This window comes from Rattus norvegicus, chromosome 9 (genome assembly GCF_021556685.1).
Source record: "Rattus norvegicus strain SHRSP/BbbUtx chromosome 9, alternate assembly SHRSP_T2T, whole genome shotgun sequence".
Classification (NCBI taxonomy): domain Eukaryota; kingdom Metazoa; phylum Chordata; class Mammalia; order Rodentia; family Muridae; genus Rattus; species Rattus norvegicus.
Window position 1 is genome coordinate 13,242,315 of NC_141542.1, and position 9,241 is coordinate 13,251,555.

A 9,241-nucleotide genomic window follows, 5' to 3' on the forward strand; every position below is an offset into this window, starting at 1 on the left:
GGTATGCACTCATTGATAAATGGCCCATACGTATACAGCCACCCAATTAGACAAGATGGAGGAAGCAAAGAAGTGCAGGCAGACAGGAGCCAGATGTAGATCTCTCCTGAGAGACACAGCCAGAATACAGCAAATACAGAGGCGAATGCCAGCAGCAAACCACTGAACTGAGAACAGGACCCCCGTTGAAGGAATCAGAGAAAGAACTGGAAAGCTTGAAAGCCCTGGGTCCTGCTAAGACTGAACACCCAGTGAACGTGATTGTTGGGGGGAGGGTGGCAATTGGGGGAGGATGAGGGGGGGAGCAGCTAGCGGGATGTTGGCCCGTAAACCAGGACAGGGAATAACACTCGAAATGTAAATAAGAAATACTCAAGTTAATAAATAAATAAAAAAAAGTTGGAATCTGAATGTCTTCATCCCACCCCTTATATTGTTTGACACCATGCAAAAGGTCAACAGAACAACACAGATAATGCACATTTTTATTTAGTAACAGTTCATGCTTATATATTATGGATTACAAATAATTTAACTTAACATTATCCTAAAATGCAAATATCCTTCACTCTTATATCTACATAAATTTCTTAGTAAATCACTACAACAGAAACAGATTTTTGGTCAGTCATGTGATTCCTAAGCACTTGGTTACCAGTATACTATGGAAAATTACCACTCTCCTTGTGTTAGCTGAGATCTTGGGATCTGGGGAGAGGTACCACCAGATTGTAGTTTTATTTGAAAGTACTACCTCAGGCAATTACAAGAAGTTGGGCAGGATTCTAGAAGGGTCAAGCTTCCTAGCCAATTTGGTGTGTGGTCTATTATCCTGAGGTGGTGTTGTTTCAGGGTTCCACCAGTGTGCCCAGGGCAGGGATGGCAGAAATGGCTGTTCAGGGTACTCGGAGTGGGTGTGGTCCTGTGAAAGGCATGGGGCTGCAGGCCTGAATATGACTGTGCCCTAAGCTGAGCAGTGAGTTGAGTAAAGTTGAGTTTCTAGACCTCTGACCACTTCTGACCGTGTGGAAGTCCCATGCTGCTGTCCAGTGTTGCTGAGCCTTGGATCCTTCTAGAAATTTTTCTCCAATTGCTGTGGAGCTTAGGAAGGTGTATACCTTGTTTGAACACACTCCAAGGCCTGATATGTGTTCCATAAAGCCTGAAACTGTAGACAGCGCTGGCAGGAACATTGATGAAGAAATCCCAGAGGGAGCCTTCACTCAGACAGACTGATGGACAAATACTAGGATTGTGGTAGAGTGCGATATGGCTTTTCCTTTAGAATTTATTGTTGATATATTCTGCATGTGATGTTTTCAGCATGTTTGTTGTGTTGATGTATAGATAATTCTACCTGCTCCTGTCCATTAAGAAACCCAGCACCATCAGTAGCTACAGAAGGACAGTATACTCTTGCTTCTTCATTGTTCCTTCCCCTGTAAACCAATGATAAGCCCCTCAAGACACAACAATCCCTCTGGTACTGGAAAGCTTTGGTAAAGGATAAGAAGTCCAGGGAAATGTCCTTTATGGTTGTTTTGTTCCATTGACAGTTCCTATTGTGCAGTGTCTAAGCTGTCCTCTGGCTCATTATTAAGGTTAAGGTCATTTTGAACTCTCGATCCTTCTTCCTCTGCAACTTATGTCTTGACATGGCAGGCTTGCCCAAACCACATCTGGACAATGTGCTGATTTGTTTTATGCTTTGAATGTTTGTTTGTGACAGATACCTTTGTTGTTTCTGTTCTTTGTTGAATGTGGTATTTATGAAAGGCTGGCTTCAGAGACTGGAATAGAAAGGATACCATCAACTTCTATCCTCTGACAGGAATTAGAGAGCAGGACCTGTAGCTCAGTGGTAGAGTATTTGACACAGGATGTCCTAGGTTCAATCCCCAACTCTGCCAAAATGGAAAGGAGGATAGAGGACTATCACAGTTTCTTTTCTAAATGTTTAGAAGAATTTACCATTCATCCTTTATAGTATTCAAAGCCAGACATCTTATTACTCTGGAGGTAGAGGAAAGTGAATGTCCATGAGTTTTAGAGCATCCTGTTATAAGGGTGCACTTATAAGGGTAAACCGGCTCACAAGGTAAAGGGGCTTGACATGCACCTTCATGGTCTGAGTTCAATCCTCAGGAATTCACATGGTTGGAAGAGAGACCTGCTTCCCACAAATTATCCTCTGACCTCCACAGGCACATAGTAGCAAATGCAGTGTGGTGTGTGTGTATGTATATGTGTGTATGTGTGTGAGAGTGAGTGAGTGATTTTTTAAATAACAAAGTCAAGGAGGCTTACACTTGAAGAATGGCACCCAAGGTTGACATTTCTTGCTTTCACATTTATACACTTGTGAAAAATCTTCATAAACATTAATAGGCACCACTCCACATACATACATATGATGTATACAAGAAAGTAACATCTCAAAGCACTGCTTTACATCAGTACTGGAATTCAGGGCACTTGAGCACAGTGTAACATTTCAACAAAGTACAGCTATGCCTTTTTCCAGTTGACCATTAACATGAATTCCTGAGAATGTCTGTGACTGAAATCCACAGGTTAAATACAAAGTCATGAGTTAATTCATTTCTCTAAGAGCAAAGAAACCCTTGCAAGAAATAACACAAAGAAACTGCAGGAAGTGACAGTTCAAACAGTGTAAATATTTATATATTTTCGGTTCCAGAGAGAAATTCTATAGGAAACTTGGATATGTCAAATTATAAAGACACAATTTATAAGGGGTAATAAGTAGCTAATGTTGTTAATTACAAAGAAGTCACATAAAAGATAGAAAAAAGACAAATAACCCAAGAGGAAAATGTGAATTCTTGTGGTCAAGGCCTTTACAGACATTGAATCTTTTAGTTACCTTTAAGGGAGGTCCTGCTGCTGAATGTCAGGCAGTGAGGGTTGGCAGAAGGGACTGGAAACAATCGCGAGTGTCTCGCTTCTATGATTTACAGGCTGTATAGTGTCAGGAAAAATTCATGGTCCCATACATATTATTTCTCTAAATCCTAGGTCTACAGATGTTTCCCAACATGCCAAGTCTCTAAGTGGGAAGAGATGGTGCTAACTCAGGAATTCATTAGTGTAAACCATGATCTATCTTTCTTGAAGTGTCGATGTCTAAATCCTGCCACCTTGCATTGTGCTTTGACCTGGAGCACCCTGTTGGTTGATAGGAAATGAACCATTAATGACTTGCCTGGTGCGTATTTGCATGTTTGCCTAGTTGGGGGTGTTAAGAGAATCATCATTTAGCAGAGATTTGGTTTTGTCACTAAGGCCCCAATGAACTTTTTTTTTATGTTTAACTTATAGAACCTCATGAGTACAATTCCTAAGATACTTTCAGTATCATAGCACTCACATGTGTCTTTGTGTGTGTTTTTGTATGTGTGTGACTGCTATGTTTCTGTGTGTATGTTTTTGGTCTTTGCTATTTTGTGGACTCTTCTTTTTCGCACTTTTTATCCCCTTCTCTCTGGTTTCACCTCATAACATTAGATAAGGCAACAGGGTTATAGAGGGTAGAGAGATAGAGATGCCTGAATTTTTCTTTTGTTTCTTCTTTGATCACAACTACTTACAAATTATAAACAACCCCCATTAAGGACCAACAGTACCAACACCCTCTCCAGCCCTCACATTTATGTACCCTATGAAAAGTTCCTGGAAATTCAAATGTCATACAATCACATAAACCATCTGAAGTTGGTGAACCATACTTAAGCTAGAGTATGAGCCAAATCATGGTCAGCAGCCACAGAAGTCTGAAGTATCCCAGTATCCCTACACCTAATTTTAAGATGAAAGCTCATTCTTACAATATGTCTGGGTGTTTTCCCCCTAAAACACAAAATTTGCAAATTCTTAACAATGCCACCCTATTTGATTTTGGTACCAATCAGGAGCCCCACTGTTCCCTGACCAAAATGTATACACATGGCCACATCTAGGTAGAACATATGCTTTGCTCACAGATTTGAATTATGAGCAAACTAAATTGCAACCCACTCAACTTATGAGAGATACTTTGGCGATGACCACTTGGGAACTTTTTTTTATGGGTCCCCACATTTGCCTTGTTCTCTGTCCTTGTTATTTTTCTCTCAGTTCTGTGAGCAATTCTGTACCCGTACTAGTTTCTGTTGTACTGGAATAAGGTGATCCATGTTGTGCTTGCTACCATAGAAACAAATGAACACACACACACACACACACACACACACACACACACACACACACTGAATCTTTAAACTGCATTTTAGTCAGACATCCAGCATTCTTCTCTCTGTGTAGTGAATGATTCACACATACACAAGGCTGTTGCATTGCTCTTGAGTCTCCATCTGTGTTACACCTAGGTTAAAGGTTAACTTAGAACAGTTAGCAGTGTAACCTGCTGGGCTACTTACAGTGTGCACATTCAGCTTCCTTTCTACTCGATGAAATACGGATGTGCCTCACTAACATAGAACCAAAAAGTGTCCCTCAGTATTCCCATCAGTGGTATTTATTATTAAAGAACTCTAATAATTAATCACTCACCTCCATGGACCTATATGACATATGTTAAAACTACACAAATGCAAAACTCAAAAGGGCATGGTTAAATACAATCTTAATAACCTTTGCAAGACAGTCAACATAGCACACATGTGTATTGTACACATCCACATCACTTTATAACACACACACACACATGCACACACACCATACACACACACACACATACACACACACACACACACACACACTCAAAGACTCAAAGAGAGAAAGAGATAGAGCAAATACTACCTTTTAAAAGTAGAATTCCTTAAAACGATACATTATCCACATAATATTCTAAAGTGATGGTACCATATTTCTGCTTGAGATATCATTTGAGGATTATTCAGTACCTACCACTGGAAGAAAAAAGGTCTGAAACTTTGATTCATTCTTCGCAGGTAGAGGTACTAAGGGCCCAGAACTAATTAAAGTCCATATACATATGCATTCTTTTCTGTTCATCTTTTGTTTGAAATGTGTGAGTGCCTGCCTGTATGTTTGTTTGTACACCTCCTGGAATTGGATTTATAGTTGTGATTTATCATGTAGGTGCAGGAATTGAATGAACTTGTGTCCTTTGCAAGAGGAACACATGCTCTTAACAACTGAGTTATTTCTCTAGCAGTCACAGTCTTGAGAAATCATAAACACTTGCTATGAAATAGACTGAGTGACTTTCAAGCACATACTTTAAAAAAGTGAAGTGAACTCTTCTCATCGGCTCCTCTGAGGAGAGGAACTCCATGATGGGAGGCAAGCTGAGCAAGAAGGGTTACAATGTGAATGAGGAGAAGGCCAAGGACAAAGACAAGAAGGCTAAAGGCGCGGGCACCGAGGAGGAGGGGACCCCAAAGGAGAGAGAACCCCAGATGGCCGCCCACACCACTGAGGTCAAGGAGAGCGCAGAGAAGCCCAAGGACACTCCAGATGGGGAGGCATGGGCTGAGGAAAAGGAGGCCGACCAACAGGCGGCCGGTAACGAGGAGGAGCCCAAGGCCCAGCCCGAGAAGAGCGAGGGCGCCACGGAGGAGCAGCCCGAGCCCCGGCCAGTGCCTGAGCAGGAGGCGGCCTGGCCCGGGCCCGCGATGGGCGGCGAGACCCCCAAGGCCGGCGAGGCGAGCGCCGAGCGCCGAGGGCACCCGCGCGCCGGATCTCGTGCCCCAGGAGGGGGGCGAGGCCAAAAAGACTGAGGCTCCGGCCGCTGGCCGCGAGGCGAAAAGCGACGCGGCCCAGGCGGCTTCAGATTCTAAACCTAGCAGTGCGGAGCCCGCGCCCTGGTCCACAGAGACGCTCGCGGCCTCTGAGGCGCCCAGTTCCGCGGCCAAGGCCCCCCCAGGCACCGGTCTCCAGCTCCGAACAAAGCGTGGCCGTCAGAGGTCACTGGCAAAGGACCGGTCTCAAGCTCTCTCTGTCTCTGTATCCTATACTAACTTGTTTCAAATTGGAAGTGAGGCTATGTATTGCCCAAGGGATTAAAAAATAAAAAAAAGAAAAGAAAAGAAAAGAAAAAAAATAGGAGGATGTGTCCCATCCGGGGAGGGAGGGAGCGGGGAGCATCCAAATAGTATTTTTGTAGGGAAATATCTAATATACCTTCAGTCACTTTGACCAGTCAGTCCTGGATTTTACAGACCATTGTCTGAAAGTTCATCATCTGTACCTGAACCGCTATCCCCTAGGCTCCATCCTTTAAAAACCCCAGCATCCCTCCTGTGATACAGCTGGGGAGGAGGGTGTTTGATTTTGCCCACAGGGCCAGTGCCAAGGCAATCAGATCTTTATGAAAGCAGTATTTTCTGTTTCTTTTTTAATCTACAGCCTTTTCTTATTTTTTTTTTTAACGTTTGTGGATGAATGCCAACTTTCAGACGGAGACCACTTAGCTTGTCCACACTGTATCTCAATGCCAGCCCTCCACTCTTCCTCTCCGGATAGTTTTGGGAGTGACAAACATTCTCTCACCTTACTTAGCCTACCTAGATTTCTCATGACGAGTTAATGCATGTCCGGGGTTGGGTGCACCTGTACTTCTGTTTATTGGTCAGTGGAAATGAAAAATAAAAAGTCTGCATTCATTGCAGCTCCAGTTTTCTTCCATCTGTGTCTCAGACCCCAACACACCAGCCATTGGAAAATGGAAAATAAATAATAAATAAATAAATAAATAAATAAATAAATAAATAAATGTACAATGGATGCATTGAAATTATATGTAAGAGTATAAATGGCATGAAAGTAATAAAGCTAAGCAATTAAAAAGTAAAAAAAAAAAAGTGAAGTGAAACATACAAACTGGTGGTTTGAATATGCTTGGCCCGAGGAATGGCACTATTAGGCAGTGTGGCTTGGAGGAAGTTTGTCACTATGGGGGTGGGTTTTGAGAGACTGTTCTCTTACCTGCCTGGAATTCAGTCTTCTAGAAGCTTTCAGAAGGCTGTAGAACTCTCAGATCCTCCAGTGTCAAGACTGCCTAGATGCTGGCATGCTCCTGTCTTGATGATAAGGGACTGAAACTCTGAATCTGTAAACCAGCCACAATTAAATGTTGTCCCTATAAGAGTTGTTTTGGTTATGATGTCTGTTTACAGAAGTAAAACCTTAGCTAAGACACAAACAGAAGGGAACAGGTTGCATATGGACATACCTCAAAGGAGAAGTGAGACCAAAACTTCACAAGTATAAATTGAAGATCCTTGGCAAAAAGACAAAACATGTTTAATGGAAGGATTCAGATTCATGAAAATTAAAGATATGCTTCTCTCTAGGCAGAATAATGTGGCAAGAGAAGGAAATTAAAGAAAGCGGTACAAATAGAAAAAGAAGTTAAATTATCTCAATTTGCAGATGATGTGATATTACATTTAAGTGATCCCAAAATGCTACTAGAAAACGTCTAGACAATTTCAGCAAAATGGCAGGACACCACGTCAACTTACAAAATCAGGAGCCTTTCTATACAACACCAACAAATACACCAAGAGATCACGAATATATTCACATTTACAATAGCATCTACAATATAAACTTCAAATACCTAATGAAAGAAATAAGAAAGAAGCTAGAAAGTGAAAAGGTTTAAAATATTTATGCACTGGTAGAATTAATATAGTGAGACTGTCATCCTACCAAAAGTGATTTAAAGCTCAGTGCAATGTTAAAATAAATACCCCCCAAAATTAGTCAAAGAAATAGAAAAATTCTACAAAATCATACGGAAATAAAAATAACATCAGAAACCAAAGTAATTCTGAGAAAATAGTGGGGAAATTACTAATAAAAAGTTAAAGACAAGTCTTGCACCCAAATCCTGTTGGGAAGAGAGCTGCACTTTCAGAAGTACAGACAATCCTGAGAACTCAGGGGAGACCGCCACTTCTGCTCACATTCCTGGCCCAAGAGGACCCTGCCTAGTGCCCTCTGGATACTGGAATATAGGAGCAGTCAATGGCAGGAACCTTCTGGTTTCTGCCTGCACCCAGAAGTGAACTGAACAGGTACCACAGCTCCCTGCACCCAGATCCCATGGAGCAGAGAGCTGGACTCTCAGAAGTGCAGATAATCCTGAGAGCTCAGAGGACACAACTACTTCTGCCCACATTCCCAATCCCATAAGGACCTGCCTAATGCCCTCTGTGCCCTCTGGACACAGGGACCTAGGAGTAGTCAGAGGCAGAACCCTTCTGGTTTCTGCCTGCCCTGAGAGCCAAAAGCCAGTCAGCAGGAGCACCTACACATTTGAGAACAGACAGAAGACCTACTCTTCTGCTCCAAGCGACCCACCTGGTAGCCTTAGGACACACAAAGTCAGGAGTAGCTCTCTGTTCCCAGATCTGGCTGAAAGAAAACAGGTCTACAGGAGTACTGACACACAGGCTAAAAGGAAGGTCAAGTCACTGTCAGAGACAGAAAGACAAGCTAACACCAGAGAAAACCTGATGGCAAGAGACAAGCACAGGAACCTAAGCAACAGAAACCAAGACTAGTTGGCATCATCAGAAACCAGTTCTCCCACCAAAACAAGATTTAGATTCAAAATCACATCTCAGGATGATGATAGAGGACTTTGAGAAGGACATAACTTCCTTAAAGAAATACGGGCCAACACGGTTGAACAAATAGAAGCCCTTAAAGAGGAAACAGAAAATCCCTTAAAGAATTATAGGAAAACACAACCAAACAGGTGAAGGAATTGAACATAACCATCCAGGTTTCAAAAATGGAAATAGAAACAAAAAAGAAAGCACAAAGGGAGACAACCCTGGAGATAGAAAGTCTAGGAAAGAGATGAGGAGTCACAGATGCAAGCATCACTAACATAATACAAGAGCTAGAAGAGAGAATCTCAGGGGCAGAAGATACTATAGAAAACAGCAACATAACCATCAAAGATAATGTAAAATGCAAAAAGCTCCTCTAAAACATCTAGGAAATCTGGGGCACAATGAGAAGATCAAACCAAAGGATAATAGGTATAGAAGAGAGCAAAGATTCCTAACTTAAAGGGTCACTAAATTTCTTCAACAAAATTATAGAGGAAATCTTCCCTAACCTAAAGAAAGAGATGACCATAAACATCCAAGAAGCCTATAGAACTCCAAATGGATTGGACCAAAAAGGAATTAACTCTTGTCACATAATAGTCAAAATACCAAATGAACAAAACAAT

The 9,241-nt window shown here is 42.0% G+C and overlaps 1 pseudogene; it reads left to right on the forward strand.

Moving 5' to 3' along the window:
• The first annotated feature begins 5,223 nt into the window (after window positions 1–5,223).
• LOC148003326 (brain acid soluble protein 1-like) lies at window positions 5,224–6,058 on the forward strand (annotated as a pseudogene).
• The last annotated feature ends 3,183 nt before the right edge of the window (window positions 6,059–9,241 follow it).